At 38.6% G+C, this 26,436-nt stretch overlaps 1 non-coding gene across 1 annotated transcript; it reads left to right on the top strand.

Annotated features, from left to right (window-relative positions):
• Positions 1-5,480: 5,480 nt before the first annotated feature.
• On the top strand, positions 5,481-5,584 carry LOC112725448 (small nucleolar RNA R71). The gene has a single exon (XR_003164557.1). It is a non-coding gene; the product is annotated as a small nucleolar RNA R71 (small nucleolar RNA).
• The last annotated feature ends 20,852 nt before the right edge of the window (positions 5,585-26,436 follow it).

Below are 26,436 nucleotides of genomic sequence, written 5' to 3'. Positions count from 1 at the left end.
ATCAATAGATCAAAAGATAATCCAAAGATGTCTAATACAATAGTAAAAGGTCCTATTTATAATAAACTAGCTACTAGGGTTTATAGAAGTAAGTAATTGATGCATAAATCCACTTCCGGGGCCCACTTGGTGTGTGCTTGGGCTGAGCTTGAGTGTTACACGTGTAGAGGTTATTTTTGGAGTTGAACGCCAGTTTTGGTGCCAGTTTGGGCGTTGAACTCCACTTTGCAACTTGTTTCTGGCGCTGGACGCCAGAATTGGGCAGAGAACTGGCGTTGAACGCCAGTTCGCGTTGTCTAAACTTGGGCAAAGTATGGACTATTATATATTGCTGGAAAGCCCTGGATGTCGACTTTCCAACGCAATTGGAAGCGCGCCATTTCGAGTTCTGTAGCTCCAGAAAATCCACTTTGAGTGCAGGGAGGTCAGAATCCAACAGCATCAACAGTCCTTCTTCAACCTCTGAATCTGATTTTTGCTCAAGTCCCTCAATTTCAGCCAGAAAATACCTGAAATCACAGAAAAACACACAAACTCATAGTAAAGTCCAGAAATGTGAATTTAACATAAAAACTAATGAAAACATCCCTAAAAGTAACTAGATTCTACTAAAAACATACTAAAAACAATGCCAAAAAGCGTATAAATTATCCGCTCATCACAACACCAAACTTAAATTGTTGCTTGTCCCCAAGCAACTGAAAATCAAATAGGATAAAAAGAAGAGAATATACTATAAATTCCAAACTATCAATGATACATAGCTCCAATCAAATGAGCGGGACTTATAGCTTTTTGCCTCTTGAATAGTTTTGGCATCTCACTTTATCCATTGAGGTTCAGAATGATTGGCATCTATAGGAACTCAGAGTTCAGATAGTGTTATTGATTCTCCTAGTTCAGTATGATGATTCTTGAACACAACTATTTTATGAGTCTTGGCCGTGGCCCTAAGCACTTTGTTTTCCAGTATTACCACCAGATACATAAATGCCACAGACACATAATTGGGTGAACCTTTTCAAATTGTGACTCAGCTTTGCTAAAGTCCCCAATTAGAGGTGTCCAGGGTTCTTAAGCACACTCTTTTTTTGCTTTGGACCTTGACTTTAACCGCTCAGTCTCAAGTTTTCACTTGACACCTACACGCCACAAGAACGTGGTTAGGGACAGCTTGGTTTAGCCGCTTAGGCCAGGATTTTATTCCTTTAGGCCCTCCTATCCACTGATGCTCAAAACCTTGGGATCCTTTTTATTTGCCCTTGCCTTTTGGTTTTAAGGGTTATTGGCTTTTTGCTCTTGCCTCTTGGTTTTAAGAGCTTTTGGCTTTTTCTGCTTGCTTTTTCTTTTTCTTTCTATTTTTTTTCGCCTATTTTTTTTCTGCAAGCTTTGTTCTTTGCTGCTTTTTCTTGCTTCAAGAATCATTTTTATGATTTTTCAGATTATCAAATAACATGTCTCCTTGTCATCATTCTTTCAAGAGCCAACAGTATTTAACATTCTTAAACAACAACTTCAAAAGACATATGCACTGTTCAAGCATTCATTCAGAAAACAAGAAGCATTGTCACCACATCAATATAATTAAGCTAAGTTCAAGGATAAATTCCAAACTCATGTACTTCTTGTTCTTTTGAATTAAAATATTTTTCATTTAAGAGAGGTGATGGATTCATAGGACATTCATAACTTTAAGACAAAGTTACTAACTACTAATGATCATGTAATGAAGACACAAACATAGATAAGCACTTAACATAGAGAAAACGAAAAATAGAGAAAGTAAGAACAAGGAATGAGTCCACCTTAGTGATGGTGGCGTTTCCTTCTTGAGGAACCAATGATGTCCTTGAGCTCTTCTATGTCTCTTCCTTGTCTTTGTTGCTCCTCCCTCATTGTTTTTTGATCTTCTCTTATTTCATGAAGGATGATGGAGTGCTCTTGATGTTCCACCCTTAGTTGTCCCATATTGGAATTCAATTCTCCTAGGGAGGTGTTTATTTGCTCCCAATAGTTTTGTGGAGGAAAATGCATTTGAGGCATCTCCGGGATCTCATGGTGATGAGCTTCATACGCCTTTTGAGCTCCATGGATGGGCTCTCTTGCTTGCTCCATCTTTTTCTTAGTGATGGGCTTGTCCTCTTTAATGAGGATATCTCCCTCTATGTCAACCCCAGCCGAATTGCATAGGTGGCAAATGAGGTGAGGAAAGGCTAACCTTGCCATAGTGGAGGACTTGTCAGCCACCTTGTAGAGTTCTTGAGGTATAATCTCATGAACTTCCACCTCTTCTCTAATCATGATGCTATGGATCATGATGACCCGGTCTATAGTAACTTCAGACCGGTTGCTAGTGGGAATGATTGAGCATTGAATGAACTCCAACCATCCTCTAGCTACAGATTTAAGGTCCAGTCTTCTTAGTTGAACTGGTTTGCCTTTTGAGTCAATCTTCCATTGAGCTCCTTCTACACATATGTCCATAAGGACTTGGTCCAACCTTTGATCAAAGTTGACTCTCCTTGTGTAGGGGCGTGTGTTCTCTTCCATGTTTGGCAAGTTGAACGCCAACCTCACATTCTCCGGACTAAAATCTAAGTATTTCTCCCGAACCATTGTAACATAGTTCTCTGGATTCGGGTTCTTACTTTGATCATGGTTCTTGGTGATCCATGCATTGGCATAGAACTCTTGAACCATTAGGATGCCGACTTGTTGGATGGGATTTGTTAGAACTTCCCAACCTCTTATTTGAATTTCATGTTGGATCTCCGGATACTCATTTCTTTTGAGTTTGAAAGGGACCTCGGGGATCTTATTCTTTTACCACACCAAACTTAGAATTTTGCTCGCCCTCGAGCAAGAGAAGAAAGAATAGATGAAGAAGAAGAAGAAATGGAGGAGAGGGAGAAGGGGTTGTGTTTCGGCCAAGAAGAGAAGAGAGGGTTGTGTTGTGTGAAAATGAGGAAGAATGGAGGGTTATATATAGGGATGGGAGGGGGTGGAGGTTCGGCCATTTAGGGTGGGTTTGGGTGGGAAATTGATTTTGAATTTTGAAGGTAGGTGGAGTTTATGAGGTAGGTTTATGGGGAAGAGTGGATGGATGTGAGTGGTGAGGAGGTGATGGGGAAGAGAGATTGAGGTGATTGGTGAAGGGTTTTGGGGAAGAGTGTTTATGGGATTGTGTGAAAGAGGGGAGAGAAGAAGTGAGTGGAGGTAGGTGGGGATCCTATGGGGTCTACAGATCCTAAGGTGATCCTGTGGGGTCCATAGATCCTGAGGTGTTTAAGGATTTACAACCTTGCACCTAATTAGGCATGTAAAATTCCCTTGCACACAACTCTGGGCGTTCAGCGCCAGGTTGGTGCCCATTTTGGGTGTTCAACGCCCATTTGTTGCCCATTTCTGGCGTTGAACGCCAGAACCATGCTTGTTCTGGGCGTTCAGCGCCAGCTCCTCTCCAGGGTGTAATTCTGGCGTTCAGCGCCCAGATGATGCCCATTTTGGGCGTTTAGTGCCCAGATACTGCCTATTTTGGGCGTTCAGCGCCAGAACCATGCTCTGTTCTGGCGTTGAACGCCAGGCAGATGCTTCCTCTAGGGTGTGATTTTTCTTCTGTTGTTTTTGATTCCGTTTTCAATTTTTATATTTATTTTGTGACTCCTCATGATCATGAACCTATAAAGACATATAACTAAGAAAAATATAGTTAGATAAATAGAAATTGGGTTGCCTCCCAACAAGCGCTTCTTTAATGTCAATAGCTTGACAGTGGGCTCTCATGGAGCCTCACAGATGTTCAGAGCATTGTTGAGACTTCCCCAACACCAAACTCAGAGTTTGGATATGGGAGTTCAACACCAAACTTAGAGTTTGGTTGCGGCCTCCCAACACCAAACTTAGAGTCTGACTGTGGGGGCTTTGGTTGACTCTGCTTTGAGAGAAGCTTTTTCTGCTTCCTCTCGATGAATGCAGAGAGAGATCCTTGAGTTGTAAATACAAGGTTGTCCTTATTTAATTGAAGGATCAATTCTCCTCTGTCCACATCAATCACAGCTCTTGCTGTGGCTAGGAAAGGTCTTCCTAGGATGATGGATTCATCCTCTTCCTTTCCAGTATCCAGGACTATGAAATCAGCAGGGATGTAAAGGCCTTCAACCTTTACTAACACGTCCTCTACTTGTCCATAAGCCTGTTTTCTTGAATTATCTGCCATCTCTAATGAGATTTTAGCAGCTTGCACCCCATAGATTCCCAGTTTCTCTATTACATAGAGGGGCATGAGGTTTATCCCTGATCCAAGGTCACACAGAGCCTTAAAGATCATGGTGCCTATGGTACAAGGTATTATGAACTTTCCAGGATCCTGTCTCTTCTGAGGCAATGTCAGTTGATCCAGATCACTTAGTTCATTGGTGAACAAGGGAGGTTCATCTTTCCAAGTCTCAATACCAAACAATTTGGCATTCAGCTTCATGATTGCACCAAGAAACTTGGCAGTTTGCTCTTCAGTAACATCTTCATTCTCTTCAGAAGAGGAATACTCATCAGAGCTCATGAATGGCTTAAGGAGGTTCAATGGAATCTCTATGGTCTCTAGATGAGTCTCAGATTCCTTTGGTTCCTCAGAGAGAAACTTCTTATTGATCACTGGGCGTCCCAGGAGGTCTTCCTCCTTGGGATTCACGTCCTCCTCTCCCTCATTGGGTTCGACCATTTTGGTTATGTCAATGGCCTTGCACTTTCCTTTTGGATTTTCTTCTGTATTGTTTGGGAGAGTGCTAGGAGGGATTTCAGTGATCCTTTTACTCAGCTGGCCCACTTGTGCTTCCAAATTTCTAATGGAAGACCTTGTTTTATTCATGAAACTTACAGTGGCCTTAGATAGATCAGAGACTAAGTTTGCTAAATTAGAAGTATTTTGTTCAGGGTTCTCTGTCTGTTGCTGAGTGGATGATGGAAAAGGTTTATTATTGTTAAACCTGTTTCTTCCACCATTATTAAAGCCTTGTTGAGGCCTTTGATCCTTCCATGAGAGATTTGGATGATTTCTCCATGATGGATTATAGGTGTTTCCATAAGGTTCACCTAAGTAATTCACCTCTGCTATTGCAGGGTTTTCAAGATCATAAGCTTTTTCTTTATAGGAAGCCTCTTGAGTACTGTTGGATGCAGCTTGCACTCCATTCAGACTCTGAGAAATCATATTGACTTGCTGAGTCAATATTTTGTTCTGAGCCAATATGGCATTCAGAGTATCAACTTCAAGAACTCCCTTCTTCATAGGTGTCCCATTATTCACAGGATTCCTTTCAGAAGTGTACATGAACTGGTTATTTGCAACCATGTCAATGAGTTCTTGAGCTTCTGCAGGCATTTTCTTTAGGTGAATGGATCCACCTGCAGAAGTATCCAATGACATCTTTGATAGCTCAGATAAACCATCATAGAATATATCCAGGATGGTCCATTCTGAAAACATGTCAGAAGGACACTTTTTGGTCAACTGTTTGTATCTTTCCCAAGCTTCATAGAGGGATTCACCTTCTTTCTGTCTGAAGGTTTGAACATCCACTCTAAGCTTGCTCAGCTTTTGAGGAGGAAAGAACTTGGCTAAGAAAGCCGTGACCAGCTTATCCCAAGAGTTCAGGCTGTCTTTGGGTTGAGAGTCCAACCACACTCTAGCTCTGTCTCTTACAGCAAAAGGGAAAAGCATGAGCCTGTAGACTTCAGGATCTACTCCATTAGTCTTAACAGTATCACATATCTGCAAGAATTCAGTTAAGAACTGAAAAGGATCTTCAGATGGAAGTCCATGAAACTTGCAGTTCTGCTGCATCAGAGAAACTAGCTGAGGTTTCAGCTCAAAGTTTTTTGCTCCAATGGCAGGAATGGAGATGCTTCTTCCATGTAAATTGGAATTAGGTGCAGTAAAGTCACCAAGCATTCTCCTTGCATTATTGTTGTTGGGTTCGGCTGCCATCTCCTTTACTTGTTCGAAATTTTCAATAAGGTTGTCTCTGGATTTAGCTTCTCTTAGTTTCCTCTTCAGAGTCCTTTCAGGTTCTGGATCAGCTTCAACAAGAATGCCTTTTTCTTTGTCCCTGCTCATAAGAAAGAGAAGAGAAAAAGAAAAGAAGAGGAATCCTCTATGTCACAGTAAAGAGGTTCCTTATTGTTAGTAGAAGAAGAGAAGAAGAAGAAAAAATTCGAACACAGATAGAAGAGGGGGGTTCGAATTTGGTGAGTGATGTGAGGAAGAGGTGTTAGTAGAAGAATAAATAAATAGCATAAGATGAGAGAGGGAGAGGATTTTCGAAAATAATTTTTGAAAAAGAGTTAGTAATTTTCGAAAATAGTTTTTGAAAAATGTTAGTAATTTTCGAAAATTAAGATTTTAAAAATTGAAATAATTAGTTAATTAAAAAGAAATTTTGAAAAAGAGGGAAGATATTTTCGAAAATTAGAGAGAGAGAGAGTTAGTTAGGTGGTTTTGAAAAAGATAAGAAACAAACAAAAAGTTAGTTGGTTAGTTGCAACAAATTTTGAAAAGATAAGAAGTTAGGAAGTTAGAAAAGATATTTTGAAATCAAATTTTTGAAAAAGATAAGATGAGAAGATATTTTTGAAAAGATATGATTGAAATTAGTTTTGGAAAAGATTTGATTTTTAAAATCACAATTAATGACTTGATTCATAAGAAATCACAAGATATGATTCTAGAACTTAAAGTTTGAATCTTTCTTAACAAGTAAGTAATAAACTTGAAATTTTTGAATCAAAACATTAATTGGTGATGTTATTTTCGAAAATTATGTGATAAAGATAAGAAAAAGATTTTTGAAAAACATTTTTATAATTTTCGAAAATAACTAAGAAAAATGAAAAAGATTTGATTTTTGAAAAATATTTTGAAAAAGATAAGATTTTTAAATTGAAAATTTGATTTGACTCATAAAAACAACTAGATTTTAAAAATTTTTTGGAAAAGTCAAATCTAATTTTTGAAATTTTGAGAGAGAAAAAGGGAAAGATATTTTTTTATTTTTGAATTTTTATGATGAGAGAGAAAAACAAGAAAAATGATGCAATGCATGAAAGTTATGGATCAAAACAATGAATGCATGCAAGAATGCTATGAATGTCAAGATGAACACCAAGAACACTATGAAGATCATGATGAACATCAAGAACACATTTTTGAAAAATTTTTAATGCAAGGAAAACATGCAAGACACCAAACTTAGAAATCTTTAATGCTTAGGCACTAAGAATTCAAGAATGCATATGAAAAATAAGAAAAGACACAAAACATGCAAATGCAAAGATCAAACAAGAAGACTTACCAAGAACAACTTGAAGATCATGAAGAACACTATGAATGCATGAGTTTTTTTCGAAAAATGCAAGATGCACATGCAATTGACACCAAACTTATAACATGACTCAAGACTCAAACAAGAACACAAAAATATTTTTGATTTTTATGATTTTCTAATTTTTTTTTGTATTTTTTTCGAAAATTAATTGAAAAACAAAAATAAGGATTTCAAAATCTTTAATATGAATTCCAGGAATCTTGTGCTCTTTAGTCTAAAGCTCCAATCAAAGGGTCAGACATGGCTTAATAGCCATTCAAGCTTTAGAATGGATTTACATCCATTGAGGTGATTAGTTGAAGACCAATCCCAAAGGAGTTTGGGTATGGCTTTTCAGCCAGATAGGATTCAACATGTTACCATGACACTCTAGAATTCATTCTTGAAAGTTTTGAAGCCATAGAATAATTTATTTTTGAAAACATTATTTTTATTATATTTTTGAAAACTTTTTTTTATTTTAAGATTTTTTCGAAAACAAAGGAGAAATTTTTGAAAAATTTTTGAAAAATTTTTGAAAACAAAACAAAAAGAAAATTACCTAATCTGAGCAACAAGATGAACCGTTAGTTGTCCAAACTCGAACAATCCCCGGCAACGGCGCCAAAAACTTGGTGGACGAAATTGTGACTACACTTTGATTATGTAAAATTCATTGCTCTTTCTTTCCCTGGCAATGGCGCCAAAAACATGATGCCAATACCATGGTTCACAACTTCGCACAACTAATCAGCAAGTGCACTGGGTCGTCCAAGTAATACCTTATGTGAGTAAGGGTCGAATCCCATGAAGATTGTTGGTAAGAAGCAAGCTATAGTCACCTTGTAAATCTCAGTCAGGCAGATATAAAATAGTAATGGGGTTTTCGAAAATAATACTAAAATAAGGATAGAAATACTTATGTAATTCATTGGTTAGAATTTCAAATAAGCGTGTAGAGATGCTTTCGTTCCTCTGAACCTCTGCTTTCCTGCTGTCTTCATCCAATCAATCTTACTCATTTCTATGGCTGGCTTTATGTAAGGATGTCACCGGTGCCAATGGCTACTTTCGATCTCTCTCGGGAAAATGATCCAAATGTTCTGTTACAGCACGGCTAATCGTCTGGAGGCATCACCTTTGTCGTTGGTTGCATCCTATTCCTCCCTGTGAAAATGGTCCGATGCGCTGTCACTGCATGGCTAATCATCTGGAGGTTCTCGATCATGCTGGAATAGGATTTACTATCCTTTTGCGTCTGTCACTACGCCCAGCACTCGCGAGTTTGAAGCTCGTCACAGTCATTCAATCCCAGAATCCTACTCGGAATACCACGGACAAGGTTTAGACTTTCCGGATTCTCATGAATGCCGCCATCAATCTAGCTTATACCACGAAGATCCCAATATCTCGGACTCGGTCCCCTGTGTTAGTAATCTAAGAGATACTCGTTCAATCGAAGGTAGAACGGGAGTGGTTGTCAGGCACGCATTCATAGGGAATGATGATGATTGTCACGTTCATCATATTTAGGTTGAAGTACGAATGAATATCTTAGAAGTGGAATAAGTTGAATTGAATAGAAAATAGTAGTACTTTGCATTAATCTTTGAGGAACAGCAGAGCTCCACACCTTAATCTATGGAGTGTAGAAGCTCTACCGTTGAAAATACATAAGTGAAGGTCCAGGCATGGCCGAGAGGCCAGCCCTCAAAACATGATCAATAGATCAAAAGATAATCCAAAGATGTCTAATACAATAGTAAAAGGTCCTATTTATAATAAACTAGCTACTAGGGTTTACAGAGGTAACTAATTGATGTATAAATCCACTTCCGAGGCCCACTTGGTGTGTGCTTGGGCTGAGCTTGAGTGTTACACGTGTAGAGGTCATCCCTGGAGTTGAACGCCAGTTTTGGTACCAGTTTGGGCGTTGAACTCCACTTTGCAACTTGTTTCTGGCGCTGGACGCCAGAATTGGGCAGAGAACTGGCGTTGAACGCCAGTTTTCGTCGTCTAAACTTGAGCAAAGTATGGACCATTATACATTGCTGGAAAGCCCTGGAAGTCTACTTTCCAACGCAATTGGAAGCGCGCCATTTCGAGTTCTGTAGCTCCAGAAAATCCACTTTGAGTGCAGGGAGGTCAGAATCCAACAGCATCAACAGTCCTTCTTCAACCTCTGAATTTGATTTTTGCTCAAGTCCCTCAATTTCAGCCAGAAAATACCTGAAATCATAGAAAAACACACAAACTCATTGTAAAGTCCAGAAATGTGAATTTAACATAAAAACTAATGAAAACATCCCTAAAAGTAACTAGATTCTACTAAAAACATACTAAAAACAATGCCAAAAAGCGTATAAATTATCCGCTCATCAGTAGGCTGTATATGCTTAATGCCGGATCAGCGGTAATTAATCTCCTTTTCTTCAGATCAAATGCCAGGTCTGCGGTCATCCAATCTGATTAGGGGTGAAGCTCTAGCAGTCCATTCCCTTGGTGATCCTACTCAAAATGCCACAGACAAGGTCAGATCTTCCAAATCAGAAAACGCTGCTTCTTTGACTCTAGCCAATACCACAAAGGCCCTAATCGCCCTGCACCTCGGCTGAACTGATGTCTCGAGAAGTCCCCAACGAAGCCATAGATTAGCCGTCTAAGAGATGTATAATCAAGCTGGTGGTTCGATACTATCCCATCAAGGAATCACAAGAACCCATGTAGAATGAGGATGTTTGTCACGGGTCATCCGATTCATAAGGTTGAAGAACAAAGATACATCTTAGAATAGAATCAAGCATAGATTGAAGTAGAATAGTGATATTATTAATTCATAAGAATCAGTAGAGCTCCTAACCTTAACTTTAGGAGGTTAGTGACTCATACTGTACAAGGAACAATGAAAAATGTGTAGAGTGGGCAAGAGCTCAGGTAGAAGATCCTAAACATGGGTGATCTTCTCCTATATATACTAGTTTGCTAACTAAGAATTACAGAAAATAAGATAAACTAGTCTTGCAATGTGAAAATCCACTTTTCGAGCCCACTTGGTGAGTGTTTGGGCTGAGATTGAGCGAAATCCATGAGCTAGTATCCCTTGGGGGCATTGAACGCTGGCTTGGGACTCCTTTTTGGGCGTTGGACGCTCAAGGAAGAGGGTGGAGTACTAGCGTAGAATGCTAGTTTTGGTCCGTCATTTCCAGAGCAAAGTATAGACTATTATATATTTCTGGAAAGACCTGGACGTTAGCTTTCCACAGCCATTGCGATCGTACCATTTGGACTTCTGTAGCTCCAAGAAAGCTCCTTCGAGTGCACAGAGGTCAGATCCTAACAGCATCTGCAGTCCTTTCTCTGTCTCTGAATCAGACTTTTGCTCAAGCTCCTCAATTTCAGCCAGAAAATACCTGAAATCACTATAAAACACACAAACTCAAAGTAGAATCCAAAAATATTAATGTTTCACTAAAAATTATTAAAATATAATAGAACTTAAACAAAACATAATGAAAACTATATGAAAATGATGCCAAAAAGTGTATAAAATATCCGCTCATTGCTTTGCTTTTCTTGCAAATTTATCTTTCGAATACCATTTAATTTTTTCACCAAATATACATTTTAGTATCTTTAATTTCCATGTCGAAAAGTCCCTTAGTTCAATCAAAGGCAATTTACCGCTTTATTTAAATTCAATGCAAATTATTTCGATTTTAGTCAACTTTATTTTCAGAATCTTTATTTTTCATTCCTTTAGTATTTTTCTTTAATTCTTGTCTAATTTGAGGATCTTTGCTGAGGAGAGAGCGCTAAGAGTAGAGGGAAGAGAGAGGAAGAACGCGTTCGAGGGAGCTCAGCCACGGGGAGAGGAGTCGCGCGCTTGGCCCGTCATCGCCGGTCCGTCTAGCCTGACCCATCACCGTTGCCATCGCCTCTAGTCTGCCTTGGGGCTGCCATCGTCACCATTAAAGCTAATGAGAGAGAGTGAGTTCACGAGGAGAGACGGGACGTGCGTGTGGCATTGCCGTCGCCGTCTTCGTCCGGACAGCCACTAGACCCACCGCTGCCGAAGTTTCTGGCCGAGCCTCTGCCGCCAGGCACGCCTCTGTCGCCACTGAGATCCACTGCCGGTAAGGATTTTAAGTTGGTTTTCCTTTACGTTGAGTTTCCGGGAACTTCATTGTCGCTGCATGTTGTTCAGGTTGCTGCTGTCGCTTGGGGTGGCTGCCGGGGCTGCCTCCGGATCAGTTCAGAGACCGCCACTGCTCTATTTTCTTTTACAGCAAGTATTTATGTTCCGATAACCCCCGTGTTAGTGTTCTGTTATGTGTATTAAAGTCTTTGCGATATTAATGTTTTTAGGAATTAGAAACCGAGTTTTCATGTTGTGTTTGAGGCTATTTTTGCTATTGAGAAAGCAAGCGGAGCTGAGGTTTTGGTTGTCGTTGATTCAGGTCGAGACGAAAGTATTTTTGTGAGGCATTTGGGTTATGGTTTCCACTTATCAAGGTAGGGGCTTTTTCTAGAAACTAATTTATTTTAAATTGAAACTGTTATAAATTAATATGATGTGCGAAATGCATTTTTGGTGATTATGTAAGTCTTATGAATTGTCTGATTTGTCTTGGATGAATATGGTTGTCTGTTTGATTGAAATATTGTCTGATTTTGTTAAATTGGAGATATCCGATTGATTTGATTTGAAATGATTTTAATGTTTGAAAGTCTGAGTTTTATTTTATTGGAAACTGATTTGGTCTTGAATTTGTTGGGAAGGGTTGAGGATTAGTTTGGTGTGAACCCGAAAAGGGTGGCAAAATCCAAGTTTTAGGGGAGGTGCTGCCGAAATTTTTATAAAATTCGAGATTTTGTTTGAAACGTTATTTTAAAAATAATGAATGATGCTTTGAATTAAATTATTGATAAATGAATTATGTTTGAACTTATTTTATTAAGAAAATTATTATGTTTTGAATGTGATTTATTTAAGCAGATTTGGAGGAGTTTTAGGGGATTTAAAAGAAACTTGAATTTTTATTGACTAATTTCACTTTATGAATTTTTAGGAAAAGTTTGAAGTATTCTTTGAAATTTTAATTTAGCAAAACTAAAACAATTTCCAAGCCTTTGGGTACGCTTCAACTTTAAGAATGAAATTGAAATTGTTTTCGGTTTAAATAATTTGGTTTTGGTTTAAGGAAGTTGGTTTTGAAATTGGTTTGGAATATTTGGATACATGACTTGTTTTGGTTTAAATTCTCTTTTCTTTATTCAAATCAAGAAGCTAAGGTTTTAAGAGGTTTTCAATGAATTTAATGAAATGAGTTAGGTTAGTCTCCCCTAAAGTCTTGAGACTCTGTTGAGGAATTTTATGACCAAATTCTGATTTAGAATGAATGATTTTGAGTTTTTAGAAGAGAATTTAAATTTGGCTTGGTTTTGAAGTCATTTGGGAGTTTTGGACAGATATTGTGGAAAGTGGCTATGTTTTGAAAGGAAATTGAATTGAGGAAAAGTGTTCTTTGAATATGTTTGTTATTGAAAGTAAATGGGCCAAGAATGATTTTTTTTTTAAATAAGATTTTAAGCCTGATTGATTGTGGATATTACTGAAAATATGATGAAGGTTTCTGGCCTGGCAAGGATGGTGGTATAGTTCCGCTTGCTCAGTGCGTAAACCTTTGTGCAGGGATGGTGGTTTTATCCCACCTGCAGTGAGGACGATGGTTTTATCCCGCTCACGTATTGATGAATTGTTTAGCAAGGATGGTGGTGTGATCCTGCTTGCATATTGTTTTGTGTGCCCAGTAAGGATGGTGGTTTAATCCTGCTTACTGTGGAGACAAGGACGGTGGTTTAATCCCGCTTGCATGTTCTGGGCAAGGATGGTGGTTTAATCCCGCTTGTTTATGGAACCTACAGATAAGATAGTGGTCTGATCCCGCTTATCCGAGTCGGGTTTGGCAACATAACCGACGCGTGAGCTCATGGCCAGTAGGATAGGCATGCATCATTTGCATCTATGTGACATTGATTGGGTGTGTCTATTGTATATGTGGTTTGCCTATGTGAATAATCATGTTTAACTGCTAATTGCTATACTTGATGTAACTGCTTTGATTGTGTTTGAACCTCCTTACTTGTGTTTGTGAGCGAAATTGGTTGGATTGTGGTGGATTGGATGTTGATTGAGTTGTTTGGGCCTGAGGCTGTGTTTGGTTTTGGATGGTTCTGAGGCCGTGATTGGTTTTTGTTTGAGGTCTAGTTCTGTATGAAAAATTAAACTGGTTCAGCATAGACTTAATAAACCTATGCGTGGAACAGGTTTGTCATTCATACTGTTTAGGAAAACTTTTTTAAAATAAAGGAAAAAAGTGTTTTGGATTTTAAGGAATTAACCAAGTTCTCTTTAAAAAAAGGATTTTTAGATTTTTGAATGTGAACTTTTGGTTTTTGAAAAGGCACATAAGACGAGCAATGATCACTATACTTTAAAAATAGTTTTATTTTACGTATCTTATTATAGCAATTCTCTAACCCTATAGTGAGAACCAGTGAGGACGATGTTCTCACTCCCTTACAGGTCTTTTCTTTTCAAGTTATGGATGACGAAGTTCAGAAGAGCCCATTTTATTTCTTTTCTGTTCAAACGATGTTTTATGTCATATTAGTTACTTTTTCCCTCGCATTTATCTGTACAAATTTTTAACAGAGGGATAGGAATTTGATTATGCAATGCTTGTAAATTTATAATATGTATATATATGTGTATTCTTTGTAAGTTTTGTAATTTGTATTTAAAGTATAGATGTATATTTTGAAAAATTCAGTTTAAGTTTCAAACAGGCTCATATTTTAGTACTAAATATTTTAAAAGTCATCGTAATACCCGAGCTTTCAGAGTGGCGTAGCTGGAAGCATGACATTTTGATGGTTAGGGTATTACAATTTACCTCTTTATTTAAATTCATTACAAATTATTTCGATTTCAGTCAATTTTATTTTCAAAATCTTTATCTTTCATTCCTTCAGTCTTTTTCTTTAATTCTTGTCTAATTTGAGAAATTTCGATGCATTTCTAGAAAACTGGTACTCGCAAAAAAGAGGAGTAGGTTTCGCTCCCAGACCATTAAAATCGAACCACTATCGATTTGCTAAAAATCGACAAAACAAATTGGCACTCCTAGTGGGACGGTTATTAAATTGAAGTGTGTCAAATGATTTTGGTGTCACTTAGTGTATGCAATTAAGAAGTGGAAGGGTTATTCACATGGCTGATGAAGTGTCGAATGTGAATGGTGGTTCAACTACTAATTATAGTGCACTAATACTTGTACAACCTTCGGACATTACTTCACGTTCATAAGGAGTGGTTATGAGTGAAAGTGTAGCGGATACAAATGTGCAGGCTGGAAATAACGGACATAATACTCGTCCACGTGGTAATCCACCACCGATTCTGTGCCAAGTAACTGTTGGCTGGCCTCCTTATGGCGTTCCCCCTGGCTATACACCGCTAGTGAGTGGTTTTGTTCCTCCGATTCGATTTGGGGGTGTGAATGGAGTAAACGATGCTCAAAATCCATAACAGCATTCTAAGTATTCTCGTGATTATAATGTTGGCTCTACATCGAATGCTTCTAATTCAATAGCAGCATTTTGGCAACATGTAGAAGAAAGTCATCATGACTTGATCAATCTATTGACCCAAAAAATGACTACAATTCTGAATCCTATGATAGATGATCACCAATCAAAATTTGATCGTATTGCAAAGCAAGTCGGGCGAATTGCTCGAATCGTTGATTATGATGAAGGAGAAAGGCAGAATTCCAGAGGAAATAATGAGGATTTTGAAAACCCATTTCAAAATGATAATGATGTTTTTAGAAACAGAGAAAATCCGCATTTAATTCTTCATGGTCAAAATGCAGATGATGTTTTGGCTCGATTACGTGTTAATTCAGTCGGTGAACGTTATCAGGTTACCAGAATTGTGGAAGATGTTCTGAATAGGGTTGGATTCAATATAGGATTCATGAATCAACCCCAATTTGTGTCAGCTTTTCCTCATAATGTTCAAATGGCTGAAGTGCCATGGGGAGTGAAAAATCCTAAAATAATTACTAAGTTTGTAGGAGAAGTTGGAGAGTTAACTACTGAATATGTTGCTCGATATTTGGTCGAGATTTGAAATTTAGCCAATGATGAAAATTTGAAAATGAAGTTTTTTCCTTCCTCATTAACGAGGAATGCATTTACTTGGTTTTTAAATCATAGACCAAATTCGATAACAACATGGGCTTAGTTAGAAATTGCCCTTCATGCCCAGTTTTATTGAGGATAAGTGAATGTGGCAGTTACTGACTTAGTGGTTTTTGAAATGAGAAGATGGTGAAACCATTGATGATTATATGATTTGTTTAAAGAATGCCAGAAGTCGATGCTATGTATCTCTTCCTGAAAGAGAAGTAGTAAAGATAGCAGTTATGGGGTTAGGATTTTATATCCGTCGAAAATTACTCAATGTGCATATTCCTGATTTGGCCCATTTAGCTAAAAGTGTTCGCCAGGTAGAAATTTTGAATAAAGAAAAAGAGAAGTATAAGAGCGAAAGGAGGTTGAAAAGTAAAACTTTTTCTCGAAAGGAAAAAGTTGCTTAGGTGGCCATGGAATCCTTTGAGGAGGAGTCCGATTTAGAGGCGGAGGTTGATTTGGCCGAACTTAAGAAAGGTCGTCCTTATGTGTGTTCTTTACTTAAGAAACTCCCTAGTAGTGTGATGGGATATTTTTGTGGAAAAACGAATTTCTCCAAAACACCCAAAACTAACCGGCAAGTGCACCGGGTCGCATCAAGTAATAATAACTCACGGGAGTGAGGTCGATCCCACAGGGATTGAAGGATTGAGCAATTTTAGTTTAGTGGTTGATTTAGTCAAGCGAATCAAGATTTGGTTGAGAGATTCGTGATTTGCAGAATTTAAATTGCATAGAAAGTAAAGGGAATGGGTAATTGGCATGAAATTAAAGAGAACAGGAATTAACGTGCTGAATCTTAAAGAACAAGAAATTAAATGGCAGAAACTTAGAACGCAAGAAATGTAAATTGCAGAATCTTAAAGTGCAAGAAATGTAAATGGCTTGAATTGTAAAGGGAATTGGGAGTTGGATTTGCAGAAATTAAACAAGGAAAAGTAAATTGCAACGAACAGGGAAGTAGAAGATAACTTGGATTGAATCGGATCTAAAAACAGAAATGTAAATGAGATTGAAAAGCATTAAACAGAGGATGTAAAATTGGAATTCAGATCTCAGGACCCAAGAGACTAGATAACCAAGTCTAGATGCCTTCCTAGATCCAACAAGAACAATTGCAAAGGAAATGTAAATTGCAAAGAAAGTAGATGAAGAAGCAATTAACCGAAACTGAAATTCAATTAAGCAGAGAATTAAACAAGATCCCAAGGTGAGATTGAAATAGAAGTTCTTCAATTCTCCACCCAAGATCCGAAGCAAGAAAATTAAAGAATGCTGGGCAAGAACAAGGAAGAAGAGAGATCAATTCTCCTCCCCAATTCTCTTGAATTAAAACAACAGTGCTAGAATGTAAAATGAGCTCTGCACTAAGTGCACTAATCAAACCGAAAAGAAAACTCTCTACTGCAAGTATTGAAAATTCTAAAAAGGAAGCTCTCCGAAAAACTTAAATCCTATGCTATTTATACACTTTCTTCAAATGGTCTTCAAGCCTTCAATTGGGCCTTTGCTCTTGATGGAATTGGGTTAATAGAGGCCTTGGTTGATTGCTCTTGGAGTTTGAAGAAGAACCGAATTGAACCGGGTTTGGAATCATGAAAGCTTGAGTAAAAGTTTGAGTAAAAGTTTGAGGCAAACTTTTACTCCAACTTTTCATATCAGCCACCCTCTTTTGCTGATATCAACGTTGGGGCAAAAGTTTGGGGTCAAACTTTTGCTCCAACGTTGGCCTCCCCTTGCACACTCATGGCGCCAACGTTAGCCAAAAAGTTAGAGGCTAACGTTGGTGCAAACTTTTGCTCTCCAGGGTGTGTTGTTCATGCGCCAACGTTAGCCAAAAAGTTAGAGGCTAACGTTGGCGCAAACTTTTGCTCTCCAGGGTGTTGATTTGTGATGCCAAAAGTTTGCCAAAAAGTTTGAGGCAAACTTTTGCTCCAGCTTTTTGCCCAAAAGTTTGCACAAAAGTTTGGGGCAAACTTTTGGTCCAGCTTTTTGCCCAAAATTTTGGACAAAAGTTTGAGGCAAACTTTTGGTCTAGCTTTTTGCTCCCTGGTTCATTTTCATTTATTCCAAAAGTTTGAGCTAAAGTTTGAGGCAAACTTTTGCTCAAACTTTTTGTCCTCTCTTCCTCCTAGCCATTCCTCCTTGCTTTAACCTTTCTCCAAGCTTTCTTCACCTATCATTAATCAACCAAACACATCAAAGCTATGCTCAAAACCATGAGATATTCATTCTTTCATAATATGTGACAATTATAGCATAAAACCTCATGAAATAGCATGAATTCATACATGGTTGATTAAATCAATGGAAGCATGAAAATCTACCCAATTGGCTTGCTTATGGCTCAAGAAAGTGCATAATTCAATTGAAAACAAAAGAAAAAGGCTAGTGAAACTAGGCTAAGATGACTTGTCATCACAACACCAAACTTAAAGCTTGCTTGTCCCCAAGCAAGAAATGATTTATTGAGAAGAAAGAATGAAATGGAAGATGATGTTCATGCTAGTAGAGTGTTATTGGTAGTTCATGGGGTTTTATGTGGATATGTAAACACTCACCTCTTATTGACTCTTAAGCCTAGAAAGTCTCCTTCAAGCTTCAAGTAACATACTGCTATGACCTCTCATTATTTCTTTATCCTTGGCTATTATTTTGTTCATAAGCTTTATTTGAGTGTCATGTGTAGCAAGTTCATTTCCTTTTCTTTATACTTGACACATTATTCACTATAGACACTTGGCTCACATTCCTTCTTAGAACATTGATGCCCAGCACCTCTTTGGGCTACTAAATGCCTTGTAGTTAGGTTGCTCTTGATAGTGGACTTTCAGCTGATGATCCCGGGTTAGTTAACCCAAGTCATCAAGTGTTGATGCACTCCAAAGAGCTTAATAATCCAAGCAGATCCTAATACAAAGACACCACAGGCATATATTCTAAGGTTCAAGCTATTGGTGTCCAGCTTTGTTTCTTTTTGTTTTTCTTTTGTTCTGCCACTCTTTGGCTATTTCTTTTTCTCCCCTTTTTTTTTTCTTTTATTGTTTTTCTGTCTAACCAAGGACTTTTATTTGATTGAGATTCATAGACAGTAGGCCACTTTATACTTAGAAGGAGACATCCTAGTTCTTTTATTCACTAAAGTGAGCTATTATACAATCACACACACACCACCACTTACTTTTATTGTACTTCTATCTAACAGAGAACTATCTCACTTCACATTCAAACATTTCTTTTATTGAATTGAAAATGCAGGGGACAAAGCATGCTTTTTGTTCAGTGAAAGTAAACACACAAGCACACACATAGACTAGCTTACTTATTCTAAGAGTGATTCTACTTGTATTAGATGAACACTTTAACAAAACACAAGTCAAAACATCTTTCAACAGTAAGAGTTAAGTGTAAATACAACCTATTGGTTTGCAGTTCCTTTGTCCTTCCTTCTGTTGTGCCCTTTTGAGTTATGATGCATAGTGTCTTCAAATGGTGGTGAATTCCCTGCATAATTCTCAAAAGTTGCTTGCTTCTCAAGCCCTTAGATGACCAGTTAGTATGCATGAATTGATTGTGGCTTGTGGATTCAATTTGGTGTGGGAACACCAAACTTAATTTCTTGCCACTTTTCTGGACACAGCAGGTTAACTCTAGGCAAAATTTTGTGTCCTTGCTAAAGATTATGAAGTTTAAGACTAAAAAAAGCAGTTAAGTGGCTGAATAATCTGTTTGATTGCTTGGAACTAGCAATATGCGGAAAGTTAAAATGTGCTTTTTGAATGAGGTTTTGGTGGAACACCAAACTTGGAATCCTCCATTCTCCCTTGAGTTGTTTTTGGTGTGCAACACCAAACTTAGCTCCTTGCAATACATATTAATTATTCAACATTTTTATTGAAAAAGCTATGAAAAGAAAACTACCTCAGGTTGGGTTGCCTCCCAACAAACGCTCTTTTATTGTCACTAGCTTGACATCTTTCAATTCCTTTCAAGAAGGCTGTAGGTTCTGGACCTCTTTTTCCTTATCCCATTGTCCTCCCCTGACTGTGATCCTCCTCTTTGTTCTCTGGTGTTCAATTTCAGCATGTTCCAACGAGAGTATGTTGCTGACATTGTAATAGTCATCAGTCTGTCGGCTTGCTCCCAGTTGTTGATATATCAATTGCACTTTGTCACCTTTGGAAAGCCCCTCTGTTGGAATCTTCCTGTTCTTCCAACCCCTTTTTGTTTTGTTTCTGCGTTTCATCCCTTTTTTTGTTGATCTTTCTTTTATGGCTGTAGACTTACCTTGGGGATTTCTCTCTTCAGTGGCTAATACTCCAATATCCTCTTGGACTTTTTCATCCTTCTGCACAATCTTCTGCCTTGGGATATTGTTGTGAATCACTTTGTCAATTTCCATATAGTCCCTCCTCTTATTACTAAACTGGGCTTCTGGTAATACCTTCAGAGTGACACTCTTATCATGCATCCTGAGAGTTAGTTCTCCCTACTCTATGTCTATGATAGCTCTAGCAGTGGCCAAGAATGGCCTTCCTAGTATAATAGAGTCGCCATCATCCCCATCTGAATCTAGAACCACAAAATCTACAGGGTATATGAAATTGTCCACCTTAACCAGAAGGTTTTCAATCATACCCCTGGGGTATAAGTTGACTTATCTACTAGCTCTAGAGATATCTGTACTGGTTTAACTTCCTCTATATGCAACTTTTTTACCAAGGATGATGGTATTAAGTTGATACTTGCTCCTAGATCGCACATTGCTTTAGTGATGGTTAATTCCCCAATGGTGCAAGGTAGCAAAAAGCTCCCTGGGTCCTCAAGCTTAGGAGGAAGCCCTTTTTGAATCAAGGCTCTGCATTCCTCAGTAAGCAGTATGGTTTCTTTCTCATCCCAACTTTTCTTCTTGTTGATAAGCTCCTTCAAAAACTTGGCATACAGAGGCATTTGCTCAAGTGCTTCAGCCAAGGGAATATTGATTTCCAGCTTTTTGAAAGTCTCAAGGAACTTATGAAAATGTTGGTCCTTAGTTTCTTTGTTGAACCTCTGGGGATATGGCAGTGGAGGTGTGATGCTCTTTCCTATTTGCTGCAGTCCCTGAGTTACTTCTTTTGAACCGTGTGGTGGGTTGTCCTTCTCTTTGAGTTTCTCAATCTCTTGTTTGGCATCACAACTTGATCCTTGATTTCATCTGCCTTTGTTTGCTCCTCATCTTCTATTGGCCTTTTGCTGCTCTCTGCTTGCTTCTTTGTAGTGTCATTATTGCTCATCAATGTTCTCCCACTCCTTAATTGTATTGCCTTGCATTCTTCCTTAGGATTTGGAATTGTGTCACTCGGCAGAGAGCTTGAAGGTCTCTCAATAGAGATCTGCTTGGAGATTTGCCCCATCTGCCTCTCTAGGCTCTTTATGGAGGCTTCATGGTTCTTGGTTGTCATTTCCTGGTGTTTCAACATTTTCTCCATCAAGGTCTCCAAGTTAGTGAGTCTTTGAGATTCAGGTGATACTTGAGGTGGGTTATGAGATGTGGGTGGTGGATGGTAGGCATTTTGATTGGTGGGTTGGTTATTGGATTGGTACTGGTTGGGGTTGGGGTAGTTGTTTTGAGGTTTTCTGTAGGGGTTCTGGTTAGTTTGCTGCTGGTTGTGGTTTTGGTTGCTTCTTGGGTTGTTTTGGTTTGAGTTCCTCTGCCATGGTTGTTGGTTTTGGGTGTGATTATCTCCCCATCTGAGGTTTGGGTGGTTCTTCCAGGATGGATTGTATGTATCACCATACACTTCATTTGGTCCTTGGTTGTGCATATACTGCATTTGCTCTTGTTGTTGTTCTTCTTGAGTTTCTTCATTTTGCCCCCATGTAGATGATGGTTGGCTTGTGTTAACTGCTGCAACTTGGAGGCTATCAATCCTCTTGGCCATTTGCTCAAATTATTGTTGAATTTGCTGCTGCATCATCTTGTTTTGAGCTAAGATTGAGTCCACTCCTTCTAGCTCCATTACTCCTCTCCTTTGTGATGGTTGGCGATTTCTTTGGTGAGCAAAGAAATATTGATTGTTGGCCACCATGTCAATAAGATTTTGAGCTTCTTCTGCTATTTTCATCAGTTGCAATGATCCTCCAGCTGAGTGGTCAAGTGATTCTTGAGCCTTTAGAGTGAGTCCTTCATAGAAGTTCTGTAGCTTGTCCCACTCAGTGAACATTTCTGGTGGACATTTCCTCAGCAGAGCCTTGTATCTCTCCCATGCTTCATACAGATTTTCAGCATCCAATTGTGTGAATGTTTGCACCTCAGTTTTCAGCCTGATGACTCTTTGGGGTGGATAGAATTTGGCTAGAAATTTAGTCACCAAATCATCCCAGCTAGTGATGCTTCCTTGAGGAAAAGTTTCAAGCCACTGTGCGGCCTTGTCTCTTAATGAGAACGGGAACAACAGAAGCTTGTAGGTCTCAGGATTCACGCCATTGGACTTGACAGTGTCACAAATCCTTAAGAAGGTAGATAGATGTTGATTTGGATCCTCCAATGGTCCTCCCCCAAACGAGCAGTTGTTTTGGACCAATGTAATGAGTTGTGGCTTCAATTCAAAGTTATTTGCATTGACATTAGGGGTGAGAATGCTGCTTCCACAATGTCTAGCATTTACAAAGGTGTAGGAGGCCAAAACTCTCCTCTAGGGTGGGTTGTTGTTGTTATTGTCTGCTCCACCAGGTGGATTGGTTGAATGTTCCTCCATATCTTGGAATTCTTCTTCTGATTCCTCTTCTATAACAATATTTTCCCCCTTTCAGCTCTTCTTAACCTCTTGAGAGTTCTTTCGTCTTGTTCATGAAAGGTGGGTGTGGTTCTTCTTGTACCTGACATACAAGCAGAACATAAGAAACACTCAAACCAGTGACACTTCAATCTACTGCTAGAATGAAGTTTTAGTTAGCTTAAGCAAAAATTCAAACAGTTAGTGGGTTAGTCAAAATTAGAGAAAAATAAAGAAAAAGTGCTTGATCTAGATCACCACCTCACTTAATCATTGTCAATCTAATCAATCCCCGGCAACGGCGCCAAAAACTTGATGGGATATTTTTGTGGAAAAACAAATTTCTCCAAAACACCCAAAACTAACCGGCAAGTGCACCGGGTCGCATCAAGTAATAATAACTCACGGGAGTGAGGTCGATCCCACAGGGATTGAAGGATTGAGCAATTTTAGTTTAGTGGTTGATTTAGTCAAGCGAATCAAGATTTGGTTGAGAGATTCGTGATTTGCAAAATTTAAATTGCATAGAAAGTAAAGGGAATGGGTAATTGGCATGAAATTAAAGAGAACAGGAATTAAAGTGCTGAATCTTAAAGAACAAGAAATTAAATGGCAGAAACTTAGAATGCAAGAAATGTAAATTTCAGAATCTTAAAGTGCAAGAAATGTAAATGGCTTGAATTGTAAAGGGAATTGGGAGTTGGATTTGCAGAAATTAAATAAGGAAAAGTAAATTGCAACGAACAGGGAAGTAGAAGATAACTTGGATTGAATCGGATCTAAAAATAGAAATGTAAATGAGATTGAAAAGCATTAAACAGAGGATGTAAAATTGGAATTCAGATCTCAGGACCCAAGAGACTAGATAACCAAGTCTAGATCTCAATGCCTTCCTAGATCCAACAAGAACAATTGCAAAGGAAATGTAAATTGCAAAGAAAGTAGATGAAGAAGCAATTAACCGAAACTGAAATTTAATTAAGCAGAGAATTAAACAAGATCCCAAGGTGAGATTGAAATAGAAGTTCTTCAATTCTCCACCCAAGATCCGAAGCAAGAAAATTAAAGAGTGCTGGGCAAGAACAAGGAAGAAGAGAGATCAATTCTCCTCCCCAATTCTCTTGAATTAAAACAACAGTGCTAGAATGTAAAATGAGCTCTGCACTAAGTGCACTAATCAAACCGAAAAGAAAACTCTCTACTGCAAGTATTGAAAATTCTAAAAAGGAAGCTCTCCGAAAAACTTAAATCCTATGCTATTTATACACTTTCTTCAAATGGTCTTCAAGCCTTCAATTGGGCCTTTGCTCTTGATGGAATTGGGTTAATAGAGGCCTTGGTTGATTGCTCTTGGAGTTTGAAGAAGAACCGAATTGAACCGGGTTTGGAATCATGAAAGCTTGAGTAAAAGTTTGAGTAAAAGTTTGAGGCAAACTTTTACTCCAACTTTTCACATCAGCCACCCTCTTTTGCTGATATCAACGTTGGGGCAAAAGTTTGGGGTCAAACTTTTGCTCCAACGTTGGCCTCCCCTTGCACACTCATGGCGCCAACGTTAGCCAAAAAGTTAGAGGCTAACGTTGGCGCAAACTTTTGCTCTCCAGGGTGTGTTGTTCATGCGCCAACGTTAGCCAAAAAGTTAGAGGCTAACGTTGGCGCAAACTTTTGCTCTCCAGGGTGTTGATTTGTGATGCCAAAAGTTTGCCAAAAAGTTTGAGGCAAACTTTTGGTCCAGCTTTTTGCTCCCTGGTTCATTTTCATTTATTCCAAAAGTTTGAGCTAAAGTTTGAGGCAAACTTTTGCTCAAACTTTTTGTCCTCTCTTCCTCCTAGCCATTCCTCCTTGCTTTAACCTTTCTCCAAGCTTTCTTCACCTATCATTAATCAACCAAACACATCAAAGCTATGCTCAAAACCATGAGATATTCATTCTTTCATAATATGTGACAATTATAGCATAAAACCTCATGAAATAGCATGAATTCATACATGGTTGATTAAATCAATGGAAGCATGAAAATCTACCCAATTGGCTTGCTTATGGCTCAAGAAAGTGCATAATTCAATTGAAAACAAAAGAAAAAGGCTAGTGAAACTGGGCTAAGATGACTTGTCATCACAACACCAAACTTAAAGCTTGCTTGTCCCCAAGCAAGAAATGATTTATTGAGAAGAAAGAATGAAATGGAAGAGGATGTTCATGCTAGTCATTTTACCAGAAGGCAGAGCTTTGCTTTCAGTGAAAGATTTAAAAGGAATCCTTATTGTAAGTTTCACCAAGTAACTAGTCATTTGACTAACAATTGTGTTCATTTCATGGATTTAATACAAGAAGCCATCATGGAAGGATGATTGAAGTTTGATGATGGTAAAAAGGAGATGAAAGTTTATTCTGATCCTTTCGATTCCAAAGCCAGTTTTGCTGTGCCATATTTGGGTGTGAATATGGTTGGAATGTCTTATGACTTCGATGTGTCTTTTGGGGGATTTCGAATCGAATGTCCATGCTGTCTACCGCGGTGTAGGGGATGGGTTTTTAGAGTTTTTTGATGCAGCAGAAACTCAAGGATCGGGATGTATTTCTGTGTCTCCAATGCAATACAGTATTCGATGCTGAGGCTACAGAAATTTTTGAAAAAGAAAGAATGAAGAAAAAACTGGCTCATCGAGAGGAGTAGGCTCGTCAAAGGCATCCTATTCGACGGGAAGAGGGGCAAAGTTCTAGTGACCCTCAGAAAAGTACTACTGCGCCTATAAGCTGGTCTCATGATCTAGGTGTATAATGGATTCGAAATTGTCAAGAATTCCATAACAGAGATGTTTATTACAGACATAACCTGCAATGGGGGCATAGAGGTCCTCCTCGAGGGCGTTATCCCTATTTTCGTGGCCGAGCCAGGGGGTACCCACGAGGCAAAGGTTGAAGAGGACAACAACCACCTAAGGTATCTTCTGTTGAAAAGGTAGAGGGGGCAACACCGTCTATACATTCTCGAATAGTCTTTCCGACTAATGGAGAGACATATCCGAAAGGAATTCCGTCTCCCGTGAAATTAGATAAAGGAAAAGCAGTGGTTAGCATTACAGTTGCTGATAAAGACAAGGGTGTTGATTTGGATGAAGAATACTTTGAAGAAGGAGAAGAGAAAATGGTCGGTACCATTTCGATTATTCCAACTGAGTACTTTGGAGAATATGAAGGTGATCCTGAGGATGGTTATGACATGGAAGATGAGGAAGCCTTCTCGTTCATTCGATATGAGGATGAACCAGGTTATTTTCGAAGGCCTTCTGAGAAACAAGAATCCCATCTGCGCCCACTTCACATAACTGCAACTATGAGTAGGATTAACGTAAACAAAGTTTTAATATATGGAGGAGCAGCTATAAGCTTGTTTCCTGAGAGGATGTTGATGAAGGTAGGCAAGCATCTTGATGATTTGATCCCAACCAATATTTCAGTGACGGACTTTAGTGGTACATTGACCCCTGCTAAAGGGTTAGTTACTCTGGGGGTGAAGATTAGAACTTCTGATCGAAACACTATCTTCGTGGTAGTGTCTTTGAAGGCAAGTTATAATGCCTTGTTGGGTCAAGATTGGATTCATGGAGTTGGAGCTGTACCATGAATTGTGCATCAGAGCATCCTTCTTTGGACAAATGATGGAAAACCTAAAGTAGTCAAGGCTGATTCGAATTTACATGTCAAATAGTTGCATGTCGATTTCAAGGTGTATAGCCCAAAACTAAAGCCTTTGATTGTTAACAGGGTACTCAATTCATTCAATTATGAAGGGTGCTATCTGACTTCAGAGGGTTTAAATGTGAAGCTTCGTTATCCACAACTTAGCGTTCCTCCAACTGGGTGGGAGTGTTCCACATAAGTGGTGATTCAAGGACGCTCTTCGATGGCAAGTGAGCAAGATGTCTTGGATTATCTGGTAACTTTAAATAAGTATCTAAGTAATTTCCTTTCAGTTGAAAATAAAGGTGATTCTTCTGATGAAGTTGAATCATTTAGGAATGTAATTTCTTTTTCTTCTCATACTAAAGATTCGATTTCTT

The sequence above is a fragment of the Arachis hypogaea genome, chromosome 11 (genome assembly GCF_003086295.3).
Source record: "Arachis hypogaea cultivar Tifrunner chromosome 11, arahy.Tifrunner.gnm2.J5K5, whole genome shotgun sequence".
NCBI lineage: Eukaryota > Viridiplantae > Streptophyta > Magnoliopsida > Fabales > Fabaceae > Arachis > Arachis hypogaea.
Note: the sequence above shows the minus strand (reverse complement) of the source record. Positions and strands in the feature narration are given on the sequence as shown.